General features: G+C 43.0%; 1 protein-coding gene across 5 annotated transcripts in view; it reads right to left on the bottom strand.

The window, feature by feature from the left end:
* Nucleotides 1–18,768, bottom strand: part of MAPK4 (mitogen-activated protein kinase 4) — a 161,537-nt gene that overhangs the window by 100,159 nt on the left and 42,610 nt on the right. For 2 of the 5 annotated variants that reach the window (XM_048850386.2, XM_075128366.1), the window contains exons 1-2: nt 8,940–9,083; nt 5,803–5,979 (exon numbers count right to left, since the gene is read on the bottom strand). The exons of 2 other annotated variants lie outside the window; for them this stretch is intronic. The gene's annotated coding sequence lies outside the window, so the exon portion shown is untranslated. Of the gene's footprint in view, nt 1–5,802; nt 5,980–8,939; nt 9,084–18,768 lie in introns of those variants that run through there. One more of the 5 variants, XM_048850389.2, reaches the window with a different exon arrangement.

Raw genomic sequence — 18,768 nt, 5'->3', positions numbered from 1 at the left:
TGTAATGACCTTAAGAAAGGGAGAGCTAATCAATAACTCATTTATGGGAATTTCCAGCATGCAAACACTTTCAAACTGCCCTTCTTGACATGATGTCCAAGGTCAGGTCTGAATTCTAGACCCTGGCATCAAAATTCTCCCATGTTTCTACAGCAGCAGTGATGGGATACATCCTTCCACATTCCTTAACATAATACAGACTGAGAAATACAACCCAGAATGATGCATCTGTAACCAGTGAGATTTGGCATCTAAGGAAAACATCAAGAGGCGACTACCAGAGAATTGCAAACTTCAAAACAAGGGGCAATGGGAAACCCCACACTTTTTTGGGGGTAGGAATACCAAACCAATGCGTCTACCCTTCCCCTGTGCTACCAGCAATAATATTACCAACTAATGAGAGTGATTGCATCAGATACAGCATTATCAATTACAGCATTAGATAAAATAAGCTGTCTGTAGCCAGTAGCTGTCAGGCAGCCCTGTTTCCTATGACCCACGTTAAAAACAGACCATCTAGCACAACAGATGTAACAATAGAATCTAGCTTTTGCTCTATTCCAGGAAAATAGATCCCACCCCCCACCCCTAGTCACCCGATGCCTTTCAAAACCAACCAGTGCAGGTTTCTGTATATGGACAAGAGACTTTCGATGTTTGTGGCATTTCCTTGTATATTTAATGAGAACTCAAACTCATTCTGCTTCAATGCAAACAGAAAAGCATGCAAAGCCTCTGACATACAGGCAAACAGAACTGACAAAACAGGTGTCATTTCTGCAGTGCTGCTGGAATTGCTTTCTCTCGTTCCATTTTCTTGCAGAGAGGCCAATTAGTTTCTTGTATTGTCAGTGTCTGGCTCATTTATTTTTCTCATAATAAATTGGGTTTGCTCTCTCTGCAAACTTGTGTACTAGATGAAAGAATATAACATCCCCACCTCCCCTCCCCCCATACCAAAGGATATTTTTATAATAGTACTAGCTAGAGAGCCAGTATGTGAAATAAAATCTTATTGTTTGACGTGACACCACAGAATGACTCTAAAGCAGGTCAGCCCTATATCTTTTGAAGGGGTGTCTACTATTAAAATAGTTCACTGGATCCGTGGTACTGCCTATCCTCATGATAAGACTTCTTGTTATTTTCTGACCTGTGGCTGCTGGTTTTATTAAAAGCCAAGAGACCACCCACCCCAATCAATGCACACACTACAGAACAGTTCAGGTGCTATTTAGAATCCTCTCAGATGTCTGCATGGTCCCCTCTGGGGCTGCAGATGACAATCAGAGAATCTCTTTGATGTAGCATTTAGAATCCTTGTTACACAGATGCAGCATTACCCTGCGGAGGATGTTCAAACTCCTTTGACATTAACAAGCTAAAACAAACTGATATGAGCATGAGCCTAGGATTCAAGCCCTCTTAATGCATGACAAAAGGTCACCTGGTGGCCCTCCAGTTCTGTTTATTTATTCCTGACAGGCGCAGAATACCCAGTTGTTCCTTTGTCTCACTTAGTAGAGAGCTCCCACCTCATTGCCAGAATCCAATGCAGATAAGGTGAGCAAAGACAGCCTAATGTGGGGTCTCAAAAGCATAAAATTGTATTTCGAAGCCTACTTGAGCTTCTGGGTTTCAGCTGTGCTAACATACACTCCCAGGAGAGGTGGGGAGAATCTCTTAATAACTTCCACTGTCTTTTAAAAGGAAAAACAGAGAAACATCTGCTGAAATGATAAGCAACTTGTTGGCCATGTTCAGCTGGAAGGTCTCAAGCGGAACAGTTCTACCTTAAGAATTACATGTTAGTGCAGTAGTTCCTTCTAGAAATTATACTCCAGAGAAGCAGGATAAACTAGTGGTTAGAGCAAGGAGCAGGAAGTATGGTTCCTTCAGTCTTCTTATTATAAACCACCACCTGGGCTGCTGTGTGAACATAGGTAGGTCACTTTTTGGGTACTATGGGACTCCAATTCCTGCCCCTGTAAATATAATAAGTGTGAATAAATATTGGCTTCTATTGGAGGCGGAGATGCAGATTTACCTGGAGGCACAATAAGTCTTGAAATCCACTGAAAGGAGTCAATATCACAAGGACTGGAACACCAAATGAGTGTAGCAGTCTTTTAGACAAGGCTAGGATTTCATCTAACTGCACAAACTACCTCCAGGGCTTTCAAACTAATATTCTCAAGCAGAAGATGAAGTGTGTGTGGGGGGGGGGAAAACGGGAGGGGGAAGGTAACACTCCCTACCTGTGCTGAGCCAGTGAATACACAGGTATAATCAGATTGATCAGCACTGTTCTACACTGCATGTAATGGAGTACACTGGCCCTTTAAGAGTAGATGTGGCCAGAAGATCCCATTCCAGGAAGCTAGAACGAACAAAGGCCGAAGAAATGGTATTCAGGAATTAGTAGTTGGATGGAGGGGGAAAAAACCCAGGACACGTCCCTTTAAGGGCCTGGAACCAAAAGCCCTGTAGTGTAGGGTGAAGGCAATGCTCCCTTCACTTCCAGCCAGTCAAGAGAGCTCTCTGGTGGAGGGCAATATATAAACTGCTTTCTTCCTCAGAATAGGGGAGATGCTGGGAGGAGAAGGAAGCCGGAGCTGGAAGGCTGAGCACCAGTTAGAAATGGCTAGGAGTGGTGACCCTGTGAAGAACAGATGCTGGCTGAAAAAGAGCTCCATGTGGGTGGCAGAAGAGCCAGAGATAAGTACGAACTCTTGGATTACCTTGCTGCACTTGATTTTTGAGATATTAAGAACTATGCAGGACAGTTGGTGGTCGATAAACCAGCTCCACGTGGAGAATGGGTCTACTCATACAAGAGACTGAGTAGAGCTCAGAAGGGGCCCTAAAGAGGGAGAACAGGTGGATGCTGCAGAGGGACCTCTGGAAATGAGGGGCACTCAGTAAGTGGCAGCCCCATTACACTGTAGGATTATCAACCTCTGTTAGCTTTTTTGACTGCTGCTACACACTGAGTCAATGTTTTCAGAGAACTATCCATAATGACTTCAAGATCTTTCTTGAGTGATAAAAGCTAATTTAGACCCCATCATTTTGTATGCATAGTTGGGAATATTTTTTTCCAATGTGCATTACTTTGCATTTATCAACATTGAATTTCATCTGCCATTTTGTCCCCTGGTCACCCAGTTTTGTGAGATCCCTTTGTAACTCTTCGCAGTCTGCTTTAGCCTTAACTATCTTGAGTAATTTTGTATCGTCTGCAAATTTTGCCACTTCGTTGTTCACCCCTTTTCCAGATAATTTCTGAGTATGTTGAACAGCACAGATCCCAGTACAGATCTATGCAACAGGAAGAAAGTGGCACCAGTCCTATAAACAAATAATACAGCCCAAGCAAAACAATGTCTTATTCAGAGTAGAGTCTGTGTAGGGAGCCCCACAGCTTCATCACGTACTATATATATTGTAGCATGCTTTACAATGGTGGGTATTATCATCCATATTTTGCAGGTGGGGAAGCTGAGGTGCAGAAGTGAGGCCCTCAAGATCACATGGGAAGAGCTGGGAAATTGAATCCAGCACCCCTGCTTCCTACTTTCATGCCTCACCCACTAGGCCACCAGTCCTCTATACCAAATACCCAACTTCTCAAACAGTTTTGCAGCCTTGCTCTGTCCAAGATTTTAGTTTGCTTAAAATAGGGTTAGGTACCATCTACATGTGGCCAACAGTGCTGAAACCATATAACCCCTCCCTTCCCCCAACAACAATATGTTGGGTTATTAGGGGATTGCGGATGAGCACTTGCTAACTCATCACATGGCTCTTTTGCTGAGTCAGTCATTAACTAGGATTATTTTCTTCTATGTAATAATCACCAGCTGCTTTCATCATGGATTTATTCAGCATCTGTAAAGCACTTTGAGATGAATAGTTGGCGAGTGCCATATAAGTGTCCAGTGACAATTAGAGCAGTCTGGGAATTTTCCACAAACCTCTTTTTGATTGGAAAATGCCAATTTGTCAAAACAGAAACTGTTCATGGGAAAGGGATCTCCCAATTAGAAAAAAAAACTGGAAAAAATTGACAACCTCCCATTTCCACTTGTCTTTTTTTTTTACCCAGAATGTTTTGGGTTTTTTGGTTTGAAACTTTTTGTTTTGAAATTTTAGTTATTTTTAAAGGTAAAAATTAAAAAGGTTAACATTTTTAAAAAGAAGTTGCAAAATTATCAAAATAAAATGACTAGATCAGAATTTTTTTTATTTGGATAACCAGTTTGCGGAAAAAATTGAGATTTTTGGCTGTTCAACCCATTTGTGATGGGAAATTTTTTCAAAATCTCAGAAAATTCTCATGGGTCAGAAAAACCGGTTTCCCACCATGCTCTGTTTACAACACAGCAGCAACACATGTCCTGAAAGCAACATTCAGGTCTGTCTAACCAACCCTGCACTGACTCTACCTTCAGCTGGTTAGCGCTGTATGTACCAGTAGTAGTCCCTTTATTAACTGACAAGTTACATCCTAATGTTTTGGGGTTTCACAGGCTCTTTGAAGTGAAGCAGTACATGCAGGCGTGAAATCACAGTGAGAAAGTTGGGATCATGAGCTGTGGCTGACTAGATTTCATTCAGTGTTTATAATGACCCAAAAAGGAGAGAGAAAAATTAAACTGGGTGAAGTTTAGAAGAGGCTTTAGCATCATGGGATATGCTCCTGTTGCACTCTGTATGCAAGCTTTAGGTCTAGTCTCGCAGCCCTTAATCACAAGAATTGTCCCATTAATTTAAAAGCAGGATCGTCCTTTTACTTCATTGTGGATTTAACAGTGGGTTTTCTGCAAACACCAGGGCATGGTACATGATACTGTTTTTGTTTTCTGTCCTTTAGCAGAAATTAAAAAGTAATAATAAGACAAATACAAAACATTAAGCTCTGTTTTAAATTACTACAATGAATAGTCAACACAGACCTCCTGGAAGAAGAGAATTGTACCAAGCCAGGACACTGCGGAGTCAGTATTTAAATAGAGATTTAGTGAATGGATAAAGAAAGATACACAGCACTAAAACAAACCAAAGTTAGGATGCAAGGTGCAAACAGGTGCAAGCAGGATCCTGGTAGCCACTAAAAAACATTTTCCAACAGTCACCAGACTGGTAATTTGGCTTCCACTTCTTTCCCCTTTATTTAGAGTACAAAATGCAGCATCTCAGATGCCATGGTGTGGCGACTACTAAATGTGGATGTTTTAATGTCAAGCCCTCAGCATGGAAATCAAATATTGCAACTAAATGGATAATCCAAAGCAAATAGGATGCTTTGCACGGTAAAGAGAAAAACAAGGTGGGTGATGTAATATCTCAACACTATATATAACAACACTGCAAACTTGCATGGTAAAGTCACATGCGGAAAACCTGAACAAGAAGGAAAAGGGAGAGGGAAAAAAATCAAGTCCCAAGGTCCTGAAAAGATGGCACCTTGATGCTGAAGGTGAACAAGGAAGAGGACAATTCACAAGCCCATGTGGCAAAGAAATTACACATGTATCAGAGTTTTAGCTGTGAAGGTTGCAAAAAGGAGGCTTCAGTAGCTTAAAACCTGAGGGGAAAGATTTGGTGGTTCACAGGATTGGCAAAGAGAGATGAAGCCTAGGCTTCTGGTTCAAATCCAGGCCAGTTGACCTAGTGCCACAGAAGGGTCAGTGACCTACAAAAAACAGTGAATTCCTAGTCTAAGGCCTTGTCTACACTATGGGGGAGATTGATCTAAATAACGTAGCTGAAGTCAACATACTTAGATCTACTTACCGCGGGGTCCACGCTACGCGATGTCGACTGGAGACACTCTCCCTTCGACTCCCCTTGCGCTTCTCATTCAGGTAGAGTACAGGAGTCGGCAGGAGACCTCCGCTGCATCGATTGCCACACGTCGAACCCCCGGTAAGTGTAGACAAGGCCTTAGTCTAGTGTCCTATGCATGTGTGCCTGCATAACAAAAACAGTCATCCAAACTTGCATGTACCTTTGCTGGCAGTTTCAGCAAAGAGGCATGGGAACTGAATGTGAGCAACTCCACATTTCAGGGGGAATAGGACAACTCCAGATTTCAGGGGGAATTGTGTACAAATCTAAAGCCAGAATTTGGACCCATAATTTGCAGTAACTAGCCAATAAGACAAGTTAGAGTTTAGATTCTCTTCTCTGTATTTCCCTCCCACTCCATGGGTAGGGTTTACGCCACTCATGTTTGAGGCCACTTTTGAGCTTTGAACCCATGGTGAACGGTGCTAACTAAAGCAAGGAAGCTGTGGCCAGGTGTGAGTGGATGAGACACTGTGCTAAGAGAACCAGCACCAAATAAATCAAGAGGGGAGAGAGTCAAAAGCGTGATCAGAAGAGAGAGTCACCATCCTGAGCCCATCGGAATATTTTATGTAAAATGGAAGGAGATCAACATTTTCCTTGTCAGCGTAATTGTTAATAATTGGCACAGTCAAATGCAGTGTGCATTATGAAAAAAAGAAACCGTTTAATTTCAGTCCATGGATATACTGCAGTAGTTGTACATCTGCCCCAGATGCATCAACGCCTGTGAGAACAATGCACAAAGATTCAGTGTGAACATGTGTTCTGAAAGTTTAGAGAGTATATTGGAACTGTCAGGTACTATTGGGTACCGTGAACCTGTTGGGTTTGACGTGAACAGAACTGTTCAGCAGCTGGCTGGGTTTTGGATCAGAAAGGGCTGTATAAATACAACTCTACTCCTTCAGGAAGCCGGCTTGGTAAGGAAAATGGTAAAGAGTAATAATAATACTACCAGCTAGCTCTTATGTAGCACTTTTTATCTATAGATTGAGCAAGGAGAATCTACCTTGAGGTGAACACCATGGACCTAGGGGAAAATCCTACCCTGCCCACCACAATAAAAGAATGCCTGACAGGTAGTGGGAATACTGTGATTCGACTGCACAGTGGGATTGGAATAGGACAGCCCAGACAGAGGGTGCATGGAAGCACCTTCTGCCATGACAGAGGACAACATGGCACTATGGCCGGCCAGGACACGCTTGATGGACCCCTGCTTATTTGATTCCATTTTTCAATCCTATGGATGGTGGTGGGGCTGCAGCAGGGGCAGAGGCTATTACATCCCGGAGGAAGCAGTGACACCCGCACAGCAGCCTTGTGGGTTGCGGGGGGGGGGGGGGGTGGCATGCAATGCTCCCCTCCTCACTGCCACGGCATGTCCCCTTTCCCTGGCCTATGGAGATCAGGATTTGGCCCTTAGGGCAGAGTGCCAACAGCGGACAGAATGCTGCACTACAGCAGGAAGGCAAACACACAACAGGTTCTCTATCTTAGCAGCACCAGCGGCCTGAGGGATGTGGCCATCTGTGATTTTCATATGGCTGCCCTTTAATACAGGAGGAAACCCCAGAGGTGAGGAAGTCCAGGACCAGGCAGTAAAAGATGTGACAATTCCACCCAGAAGGTTAAGCACAGCTACCACAGTAGGCAACAACCATCTCATTCTGCCTACCCGGTCCAATAACTAATGCAGGGCCTGATCCTAGGAGGTGCCTCGCCTAATACAATGGGAGTTTCAGGAGGCCAGCTCTGTCAGGGTCCATGAGCATAACAGTAATGGCACATCTACTTTCCCTCTTCTTGATTCCCAAAGCCCATTGTAAGGAAAAAGCATCATTTCAGTGGCCTTATGAAAGTCGCTGTAGCAAACCTACAATGATCATCAAAGCAGCAGAGATGCCATTTAGCTGTGGATGATGGAATACTTAGAGCATTTAAATTGAACTAGGAATTGGAGTCCAACTGATGTGAGATTATGATCAGATATTAAAGAGTGACTGGGCCATACAACTGCCACCCATTTTAAAGCACTCTGGGGGAGCGTTAGGGAAAATGCAGTTCCACAGTAGGGCTATCTGTTTTGAACAGTCAATCTATCCAGCAGGTGGACATGATGAGGAGGCAAGCTTGTGGCTGGTGGGTTGGTGAGGGGGGAGTGCAGTAGAAAGGCCCCTCAGATTCAGGAGGACACGTGGCCAGTTGTCACTATGGCCCTTCGCTGGGAAGACATCACCCATCCATATTTTGCTGCATTCAGACTTTATGAAATTCCAGATATGACAGAGATCACATGCAGGAGAAGCACCACGTCGAGGATGAAGGGGATATAACCAACCCTGGCAGGAGGAGAACCACCTCACCATGTCAGGACAAGTGATTCTGTCATTATTGTGACCGGTTACAAGTCTACATGAAAAGGTCTTGTCATCTTCCAGATCAGTGGGATAGGTGCTGAGAGCTGGTTTCCTTCCGCAGTGTGCACAGGAAAGGCTCCTATGATAAATGGCACCTGGATGCCCGGAAAGATTACTGACAGATTAATGACAGGTTTCAGAGTAACAGCCGTGTTAGTCTGTATTCGCAAAAAGAAAAGGAGGACTTGTGGCACCTTAGAGACTAACCAATTTATTTGAGCATAAGCTTTCGTGAGCTAGAGCTCACTTCATCGGATGCATACTGTGGAAAGTGTAAAAGATCTTTTTATATACACAAAAAGCATGAAAAAATACCTCCTCCCACCCCACTCTCCTGCTGGTAATAGCTTATCTAAAGTGAGGCAACCTCCCATTTAAACTGGTGATGCTTTAAAAAGTAGGCAAGAACGGGAGAGCAGAAATACAGAAAACAACAGGGCCTAGGGTAGGGCAAAGGTTTCAGAGGCAGGACGGATGGGTTCTATTCTTAAATCTGCCACTGACACAATGGGGGAACTTGGGCAAGTCACTTAATCTGCCTATGCCTCCGTTTCCATATCTATAAAATAAGGATAAGGATACCCTCCTTTAGAAAGAGCTTTGATATCTGCAGACCATAAATCTTAGCTATTATATAAATTATAAATACACATGACTTACAGAACATCACTGTAGTTCCTAGCTCAGCTTCAGGCTCCCAGCATGATCACAGAATCAGAAATTAGAGACAGAAGAGACCTACTGGATCTATTAGTTCATTGCCAGTGCTATCGCAGCATGGTTCCCTGTAACCTTCTCCAGGACCTGTAAAAACGGCGCAGGAGTCATAGATTCTAAGGGTATTTTGTCACCCAGGAACATAGTTATATTTCAATCTCTTGCATTTGTGGAATAGCACGGGATTTAGTTGCATAATGTCCTAATTGTCAGAGCTGAAAGGAGGGCAGGTTTGTACCACAGCCCACTTGCACTCCCCCCAGTTGGTTCTTCCTAATTGTTTGGGGAATGGGTTGATTTTAAATTGCTGTGTGAGACATCCAGAGTCTGACCATTGGCTGTCACAAGCAGTCTCGTTGCCTTGCAACAGCCTTTGAGAATCTTAAAAAAAAAAAAAAAATACCCCACAACATAAACAGTACACACTGGATAATAATGATACGGAGTATTGATAAAGCACTCGTCACCTTCAAAGTACTCTACAGACAAACTAATTCAGCAACACAACAGTCAGCATCCTTATACCGTCTTTGCACATGGGGAAATGGATGTGCAGAGGAGTTAAGGCCATAAGCAGGTTTCAGAGTAGCAGCCCTGTTAGTCTGTATCCGCAAAAAGAACAGGAGGACTTGTGGCACCTTAGAGACTAACAAATTTATTTGCGCATAAGCTTTTGTGAGCTACGATGAAATGAGCTGTAGCTCACGGAAGCTTATGCTCAAATAAATGTGTTAGTCTCTAAGGTGCCACAAGTCCTCCTGTTCTTTTTAAGGCCATAAGTAGTTTTCAAAACATGGTGCTTCAGTGTAGGCATCTAAACATAAGGCTTGCTGACAGAGCTGCTGTGTACCCACAGCTCCCACTGAAGTCAGTAGGAGTGGTGAGTGCTCAGTACCTCGAAAATCAGGCCATTTTTACTTGGGTGCCCACGTGTGGATTTAAATACCTGATTCGGAGAATCTTGGTCTTCTACCTGCCCAAGGACAGGCATCAATTTTGTGGCACACTGGCTCCCAATCCAGTGTTCAGACCATTAGAAGAGGGTACTGCATCTTTTTCAATAGAAAGAAGAAAATGACAATGGGAACTATACAGTCAAATTTACCAGGAATATTTAAAGGAGCACTGTGAGGACAAAAATAACCTAAGAAATTTCTTTGCATGGGTTTAATCACATTATCAAAACTGAAAAGATATTAACATTTTAACACACTTTTCACTGACTTTCTGTATTTTAGTGCTGTTAAGGGTAGGGACTATGTGTAATTTCTGTTTACACAGAACTTAGCATGGCAAGAGCCTACAACTGGGGCCATTTGGTCCTACCATATTACCACAAATAAAGAATACTAGCAGCTACTTGTTCTGTTGATTTACTTTGTGTCCTTCACACTGTTTGGATGTTGGTTGGTTTCACTTTATGGGTCTAATGCATGAGCAATTATATCTGGGTTTCAACAGTGCATGGAAATGACTTTCAATTTTTGTTTAAAATAAAATATCCATGAATATAGTCATGCAAGCTGGCCAGATCCTGCTCACTTTATAGACACACACAATCCCACTGAGTACAGTGTTCAAGCAAAGCACTCAGGATTTGCTCCCATGTTGCTGTTCAGACTCTTTTACAGAATCACTTTAAATTCACCCTGCTGTGTTCTTTAGTGACACGTTTGTCTCTCTGGCTTACTTAGACTCTTGTGCCAGTCTACGGTATTTAGGGAGTCTGTGATGTTTTCTATTTTTTTCTTCTTTGATATGGGGGTTTTTTTTATGCTATTAGACAACCTTCAACAAAAATTTCCATGTGGTTTATTTATGCCTGGTGAATTGCTAGGGTTCCTTCCTATATAAGGTACAGGATCCAAAGGCACTCTCAGATAAATACTATTTAACAAATAAGCCTTTTATTTTTGCTGGAATTGTTGGAAGTCTGGAGTTCTCCCTAGTTGGATGGATAATTAAACTGTGAGTGTTGCCACATGATGGTTATTATTAACACAGCACCACAGGAGCCAATTAAAGAACAAAAGGCCTATCCCTTGCCTGGGGACCTTGTATTCTAAAAGGTCCTGATCCTGCAAACCTTTACTCCTGAATAGACAAGAAGACTGGGCCCTAAACTAACTAATGTGCTGCAAAATGGGGCTGGGGCAGCAAAGAGGGTATTCTGGGAAAGACTATGAGATATGCTTGTTGTATGCTCTCAGCTTATTAGCTTCTTTATAAACTGCTATATTAAAAAAACAGCCTGGGTTGATCTTGGCAGGAGCGTAACAAGATTTAATTCCCCCTTTTCTCCACTTCCCCAGCAGCACTTAATTGTCCTCTCCTTCTCCTAACCAAAGGCCTTTAGAACAGCCTTCCTTCCTGCCCCATCACCTTGCCTGCTTAGTTGTACTGTGGTAGCTTCCACCAGCTGGGGCTGTACAAACACAATAGATGACTTTCCCTGCCCCAAAGAGCTTGCAGTCTGACTAGAAAAGACAGAACATATGTCAGGGTTCCCCCACACAGACTCTGAATTCTGGGGTACAGATGGGGGACCCGCATGAAAGACCCCCATCTGTACCCCAGCTTATATTTTACTAGCTTAGGTTAAAACTTCTCTAAGGCACGAATTCCTTAGACTGATATTGCTGCCACCACCAAGTGATTTACACAAAATATTCAGGGACGGGTCACTTGGAATCCCTATCCCCCCAAAAATATCCCCCAAGCCCCTTCACCCCCTTTCCTGGGGAGGCTTGAGAATAAAAATACCAACCAGTTGCCTTAGCAATGTGAGCACAGACCAGACCCTTTGTCTTCAGGACACTGAAATTAATCAGGTTTTTAAAAGAAGAATTTTATTTATAAAGAAAAAAGTAAAAGAATCACACCTGCAAAATCAGGATGGAAGGTAACTTTACAGAATAATAGAATAGAATAATAGAAAGATTTAAAACACAGAGGATTCCCCTCTGGGCTCAGCTCAGTTACAAAAACAGGAATGAGACTACCACTGTAGCATAGGAAAATTAACAAGCCAAAACAAAAGATAACCTAATGCATTTCCTTGCCCTACTCACAGTTTCTGTGGTTTTAAATGGATTATTCCAGGTATATTTTTCAGGAGATATTGTACCTGCTTGGCTTCTCCCTCCATCCGGAGAAGGAACAACACACAGAACCACAAACAAATCCTTCCCCCGCAGATTTGAAAGTATTTTTTTCCCCTCAGTGGTCCTTCTGGTCAGGTGCCAACTAGGTTATTTGAACTGCTTAACCTTTTACAGGTAAGGCAATCCAGTACAGCTGCTAAGGATACCTAAAGGTTGCTACCCTTCCCCCTATATTCATGACGACTGGTGAGAGAGGCAAGCAGCGTGAGGGAAGGTGAATGAAATAATAACAAATGGGTGTTCTAGTAGACTGGCTGTGTGCATGATTCAGAGATTTCGACAGTTTTCTGTTTCCGATGATGCAGGTGCTAGTGGCAGATGAGAGGTGGGCAAATTCCCTGCAGCTTTTCCTTTCTCCTGTTCCCTACAAGATGGCTCCACAGGAGCAAACAGCAAATCCAGCAGTTCCAGGAATTGTCGCCTAACGGGCCTGATTCTCTATTCCAAAACCTACTTACCAACAAGAACTAGTAGGAACCAGCAGAAGGTTTTCCTATGGAATTCCCACTACCGGAGTCACTCAACCCCTGCCCCCTACCAACCCCTGAATTGGCTTCCCCAGGTCTTGGCAATAATGCCCCATTGCGAAGAACTGGGCAGTTTCCCTATCTCACAGCTATCAGGCTGTATGCAGACATCAGAGCATTGGTTTGCACTTGATTCACATTTTAAAGCTTTTCCCCACAACCACGAGGACTAGAGCATTCCCCTTATTCAAATGAAATCTGAGATTCTGACATTAGTATTCAGAGTAACAGCCGTGTTAGTCTGTATTCGCAAAAAGAAAAGGAGTACTTGTGGCACCTTAGAGACTAACCAATTTATTTGAGCATGAGCTTTCGTGAGCTACAGCTCACGTATGCATCCGATGAAGTGAGCTGTAGCTCACGAAAGCTCATGCTCAAATAAATTGGTTAGTCTCTAAGGTGCCACAAGTACTCCTTTTCTTTTGACATTAGTATGAATCAAGGAGCTCAGGGCCTTGGCCTGAATCTAGCCCTACTTAAATGCAGCCACCTTGCCTCTTTCCTAACTCTACTACTCTCCTCTGCCGCCCTTCCCACCAGAGTAGCCTGTCTGCATTTACTCTGCCATGCTCCTTAGCGTCTCCCATCTCCTCACACAGCAGTATGATAGACGAGCTGCACGTTATCATAGAAGATTAGGGTTGGAAGAGACTTCAGGAGGTCATCTAGTCCAACCTCTACTCAAAGCAGGACCAACACCAACTAAATCATCCCAGCCAGGGCTTTGTCAAGACTGGCCTTAAAACCCTCTAAGGAAGGAGATTCCACCACCTAAATTATGCCACCTCGAGGTGAGGAGGAAGAGCTGCATCAGCCCAGCACTTACTCCTGCTCTGCAGAATACCCTGGGGCTGTACAACTGGGCTACAGATGAGGGCACAGTGGGAGACCAGCAGAAGGACTGGATTTCAGTGGAAGGGGAAAACTGAGCCCCAGACAACAATTCACTCCCCAGGACTGGGTCAAGTTTCAGGGGAGAGGTAGCGCCTCCCCACATCATACCATGAATGCAATCAGTGATGCAGACAACTTAGTTTTCCAAATGTTGCTGAAGAACAAGTCTTGTTCTTGTGCAGCTTGTCCTCATTTACCTCTGCACCACTGTTTCCCATCATAGACATCCTGTCCCGAGGCCCCTTAAAGAATCACAAGACTGTGCGCTAAGGCACTGGCAATGAATGGTACTTGGATCCATACAAAAGGAAGTTGCATAATTAGAGGGTTATTGTGCTGAACTCCTCACTGAGTTAAGTTCTTTCTTATTGTGACAAGCAAAGCCACCCCCCATTCAGAATCATCTCCTATTATGCAGGGATTGTTTAAAGCAGAACAATCAGAGGCTATTCTGGTAAACCCAGGACAAACAGCTACAAAAAAGGGAAGGATAGTAATTAGTCCCAGGAGATTAAAAGGCCTCTCCCTGTCCACTGAGAAGAACCAGGGGGAAATAAGGTTCAGCTGGAAAAGGGGTTGCTAGGGAGCTAATTAGGTTCAGCTGGCTCCAACTGCTGGAGACCTTTTTAAACCCTCCCCCAGTGGAAGGGAGGGAAGCTGTTAGTAGGCTAAGGGCAGTAAGACATAGAACCCTTCTAGGAAGGGAGGCTAAACCATGCACGATCAGGGAAAAGAATAACCAGACCCTGTGCTACCTGTAAGTATTTGTCTTGCCCAAGCTGGTGTTTCCAAGGCTAAAAAGGACTGAATCTGCTGAGGAGAACAAGGTATTTTGCCACAGTATAGATACTAACACCGGCATAATGCTCCAGCTTCTTCTGCCCCACATGTTGTAATGTGAATCACCTTTATGGAGGGGGTAGGAGACCTGAGAGAAATTACTGGTATAATAATGGTTCTGTTATTAAACTACAGCTAGGCAGTGATGAAGTATTTTTCATTACTGGCTCAAATCAATGAGCTCCCACAGGGTTTTGCAGGTTTGGGTTTTGGCTTGTTTTTAACCTTCATCTTTTCATCTTCCTAGACAGGCAGAGAAGTAGCAGCACAGGGAACCATTCTGCTTCAGTTTTTTCCTGGGTATTGGTGTGCTAGCAAAGCACAATACACCAGATTCAAAATACACTTGGGTTCAAAAAAGGAACAAGATAAGTTCATGGAGGATAGGTCCATCAATGATTAAACTCTGTTTGCCAGAAGCGGGGACTGGATGACAGGGGATGAATCACTGATGGTTACCTATTCTGTTCATTCCCTCTGGGGCACCTGGCTTTGGCCACTATGAGAAGACAGGATACTGGGCTAAAGGGACCTTTGATCTGATCCAGCATGGCCATTCTTATGTTCTTAGGTGTCACAGGTGCACTAGTGTAACCTGCTTTTTAATTAATCAGCAAAACAGTTTGTTCCTCTGGGATCCTTCATGCCTTGACAATTCTGCTTTGCAGGATGCTATGTAAGCAAGAGCTGCATCTTCAGTAACATGCAAGCTATCCAGGACCAGATCATATTAGTTTTGCCAGCATGGAAGTTTTCTTCATTCTCTCATACTAGGATTCTTGGGAGAAGCAACAGCTATTCTGGTCAGCATCACCAGGTGTGAGGTCTTACATTTTTAATCCTTGTAACTGGCAGTCCCCAAAGATCACAAGGCATTCAGGGAAAGATAATCTTGGATAAGGGCTAATAGCCTAAAAGTCGGGTTTGTAACAGATCGTTGCCCACAAGGTCAATCCAGACCTTTACCCTTCTGTGACAGGGAAGTTGAATTCTATGCAGTTTAATGTTTGTAGTTCCTTTAGATGAGATCTTAAAAATAAACAGTCCTATTTGCTCTGTGTGAAATTTAAAAGATGCCATGGAATAATCTGTAGGAGGGTTTTTCCACCAGGTATCCAGTATCAAAATGCCCCACACACTAACGTCTGCAAGACAAGATACCCTCCACCCTAAAAGTGGATGCATGCATAGCAGTCCAGTATCATGGCCTGAATGTTGGTAGAATATTTACAATTTATTTGGATTTAAGCACACATACACAAAATGAACACTCCAACAAAAAGCACAGCGATACCATTCAGTATGGTCCAACTGGATATTCTCCTAACACCTGCTTATATGGACTATATGGGGGAAGGACTTTTCTTTTTAAATTATTGTGCTTATGGTCAGGCCAAATTACACTGAGGGAATTAGACAACACTAATTTGATCATGGAATGAATGGAAAGCAATGCAAGGTGCACGGAGACTTAAATAGACCTGAAATAATGTAGAAGCGATATTCACTCAGCAGACCCACAGTCAGACAATCTTAGCAATTCAACCATGGTGTGAAGTGTCAGATCACCTGAATACAGAGCAGAAATGGGACAGGACACTTTTTTCCACTGGGAGATAATGTAAGAAGATGAAATGCTGGTCTAAAATCATAGATTCCAAAAGGAAAACCAGATAATGCCTTGAAAAAATTATTCATTACATGACCTTGCTATCCAATGTGCCTTCTGCAATCAGCCCAAATAAAATATTTGCATGGGATGTTAAACTGGGAAACCCCAGTTCCCACCCTAGTGATGTATTAACAATCATCCATTGAGATCCATACATTTCTCTTACCTGGTCATTTTAGCAAGCTAATTCTTACTCTCATTGTCCTAGTCCTCACTTTTATTATTTTATAGCATTCTCAAGTACTTCACAGAAAACTAGACATGATCTATCCCTAAACAGGTTGGTACTATAGCTACAATCTTTTGTTACATGTGTTACAATTCTCCATTTGCAGCCAGGTTTAATTCTACCAACCATAAGTTTTTTGGTTTGATACACTCATTTTTTTTCTAAAAAGAGTAAATTTATTGAAGTGGTGGAATTCTTTTATTAACTAATGGATTATTTGGGAATCTCCTCCTTATGAATTAGTGTGAGTGAAAACATGATGCCTAATCATGGCAAATCACTTTGCTATCTTGGATTGGTATCTACAGCCTTTTAGTACAAAAAAGAAATGTGCCACCAGCAATGTGTGTGTATTTGTATACTGTGCACACTCAAGAAGGAGCAGACTAACATAAAAGATACTGTGGGCTTACTTCTGATCTCACCAGTGCAACTCAGCTGACTTCAGTAAATTTCTTCCTGAGAAACATTGGTGTACATCAAGAGGAGGATCAGGCACTGTTTCTGCTACTCCTCTGAGATACCATCAAGAACTTGCACAAATTCAAATTCCAGGAATATCAAAGATGCTTCATGTAAAGGTTGTAAATAATGATGAGCAAAATTCAGGGATTCCGTTTGGATGCTTTTATGATGCAGTTTAGATCTGAACTTTCCCAATGTTGAAAGTGGTCAGATCTAGAATCTTAGTTTAGGCCTCACCTCTAGGGGCACTGGTTCTAGCTGTTTTTTATAATGTCTGGAACTCGTTCACCCATCACTAGTTTAAACATGCTTAATATAGAAAATAATAGAAAAAATTATTTAAATAGGTGAACACTAGACAGCTTTATTCTGTCCAAAATATGCATTAACACCAAACACCACCAAGCTCAAATGTACCAAGAGGAAACATTCCTCCTCTTTTCAGAGCAACATTCTCTTCTAAATACAGAAATGGGGGATGCAAGTCCTTTCAAATTATTTTTTTTTCAGACATTAATCTGATAAAATTTTAGGAGCATGTGATAATGGGAAACTGAGAGCCAGGCACTTAGTGTAGGCAGGCTGGGTGTAAGTGTAAGAGGCTTGGGAAAAGCACTACACTAATCACTGAGTCACAGAATGTAGGGCTTGAAGGGACCTTGAGAGCTCATCTGGTCCAGCCTGCTACACTGAGGCAGGACCAAGTATACCTAGACAATCCCTGACAGGTGTTTGCCTACCCTGTTCTTAAAAACCTCTAATGATGGGAATTCCATGACCTCCCTTGGAAGCCTATTCCAATGCTCAACTACCCTTATAGTTAGATATTTTATCCTAATAGCTAACCTAAACCTCCCTTGCTGCAGATTAAGCCGATTACTTCTTTTTTGTACCTTCAGTGGACATGCAGACCAAATGATCACCACCTCTTTGACATATTTGAAGACTTATCAGGCCCTCCCTCAGACTTCTTTTTTTTCAAGACTAAATATGCCCAGTTGTTTTTTTACCTTTCCTCATAGGTCAGGTTTTTAAAACCTTTTATCATTTTTATTGACTCTCCAATTTGTCCACATCTTCCTTAGAGCCAAGATGGTAAGGGAACACAACCCCATGCTCCAGATGTCCCTAAACCTCCAGCTGTCAGAAGCTGGGGCCTGATCTACGCTACAAAATTAGGTCTGTTTAACTACGTTGGTCAGGGATGTGAAAAATCCATACCCATGAGAGGCGTAGTTACGCTGACCTACATCCCCATGTAGACAGCGACAGTTCATCAGAAAAATTCTTCCTTCAACCTCATTACCGCCTCTTGGGGATGGGAGGTAGGTAGCTGTGCCGCTGTAGCATTTGAATTGTAGACAAGCCCTGAGACTGGACGACAGCAGATAGATCACTTGGAATTGCCCTGTTCTGTTCATTCCCTCTGAAGCATCAGGAACCATGGTCAGAAGACAGGATACTGGGCTAGATGGATCATTGGTCTGACCAGTATGGCCATTCATATATTCTGTTCTTCTAAACCTTTACAGCAACTGTGAATACTGTCAGTCACAACTCTTAATCACACCACTTTGAGGGGATTTTCCCCCAGTTTGAGTACTTGTGATTATCACATCTTCACATGCAAAATAGAATTATGTGTGCGCACACACATATATACATATATCTCCCCTCCCCTCCCCTCCCCTCCTCTTCCCCCTCCAACCCCACTCACAAGGCTCTTTCCTAGGAGGATTTACCCTTCTCAGTCTCTGTGGAATGTTGAGCACACCAGCTCCTTCAAGTTGGGAACCAAGTGCTTGTCCCACAATCTCCTTCAAACCCCCATTGATTTTTTGCAACAGAAATCTGCAATTTGCACAGCCTGTTGCAGTTCTAGTCCTCTTCTCCAATGGAGCGAGGGAGCCTGCAGTCTAATCCAACAAGCCTGGCAAAGTCCCTGGAGCACGATCCTTACAGCAGACCCTTCTAGTCCTTG

Source organism: Caretta caretta, chromosome 5, assembly GCF_965140235.1.
Source record: "Caretta caretta isolate rCarCar2 chromosome 5, rCarCar1.hap1, whole genome shotgun sequence".
NCBI classification, from domain to species: Eukaryota; Metazoa; Chordata; order Testudines; family Cheloniidae; genus Caretta; species Caretta caretta.
This window is presented reverse-complemented; position numbering and strand designations above follow the sequence as displayed.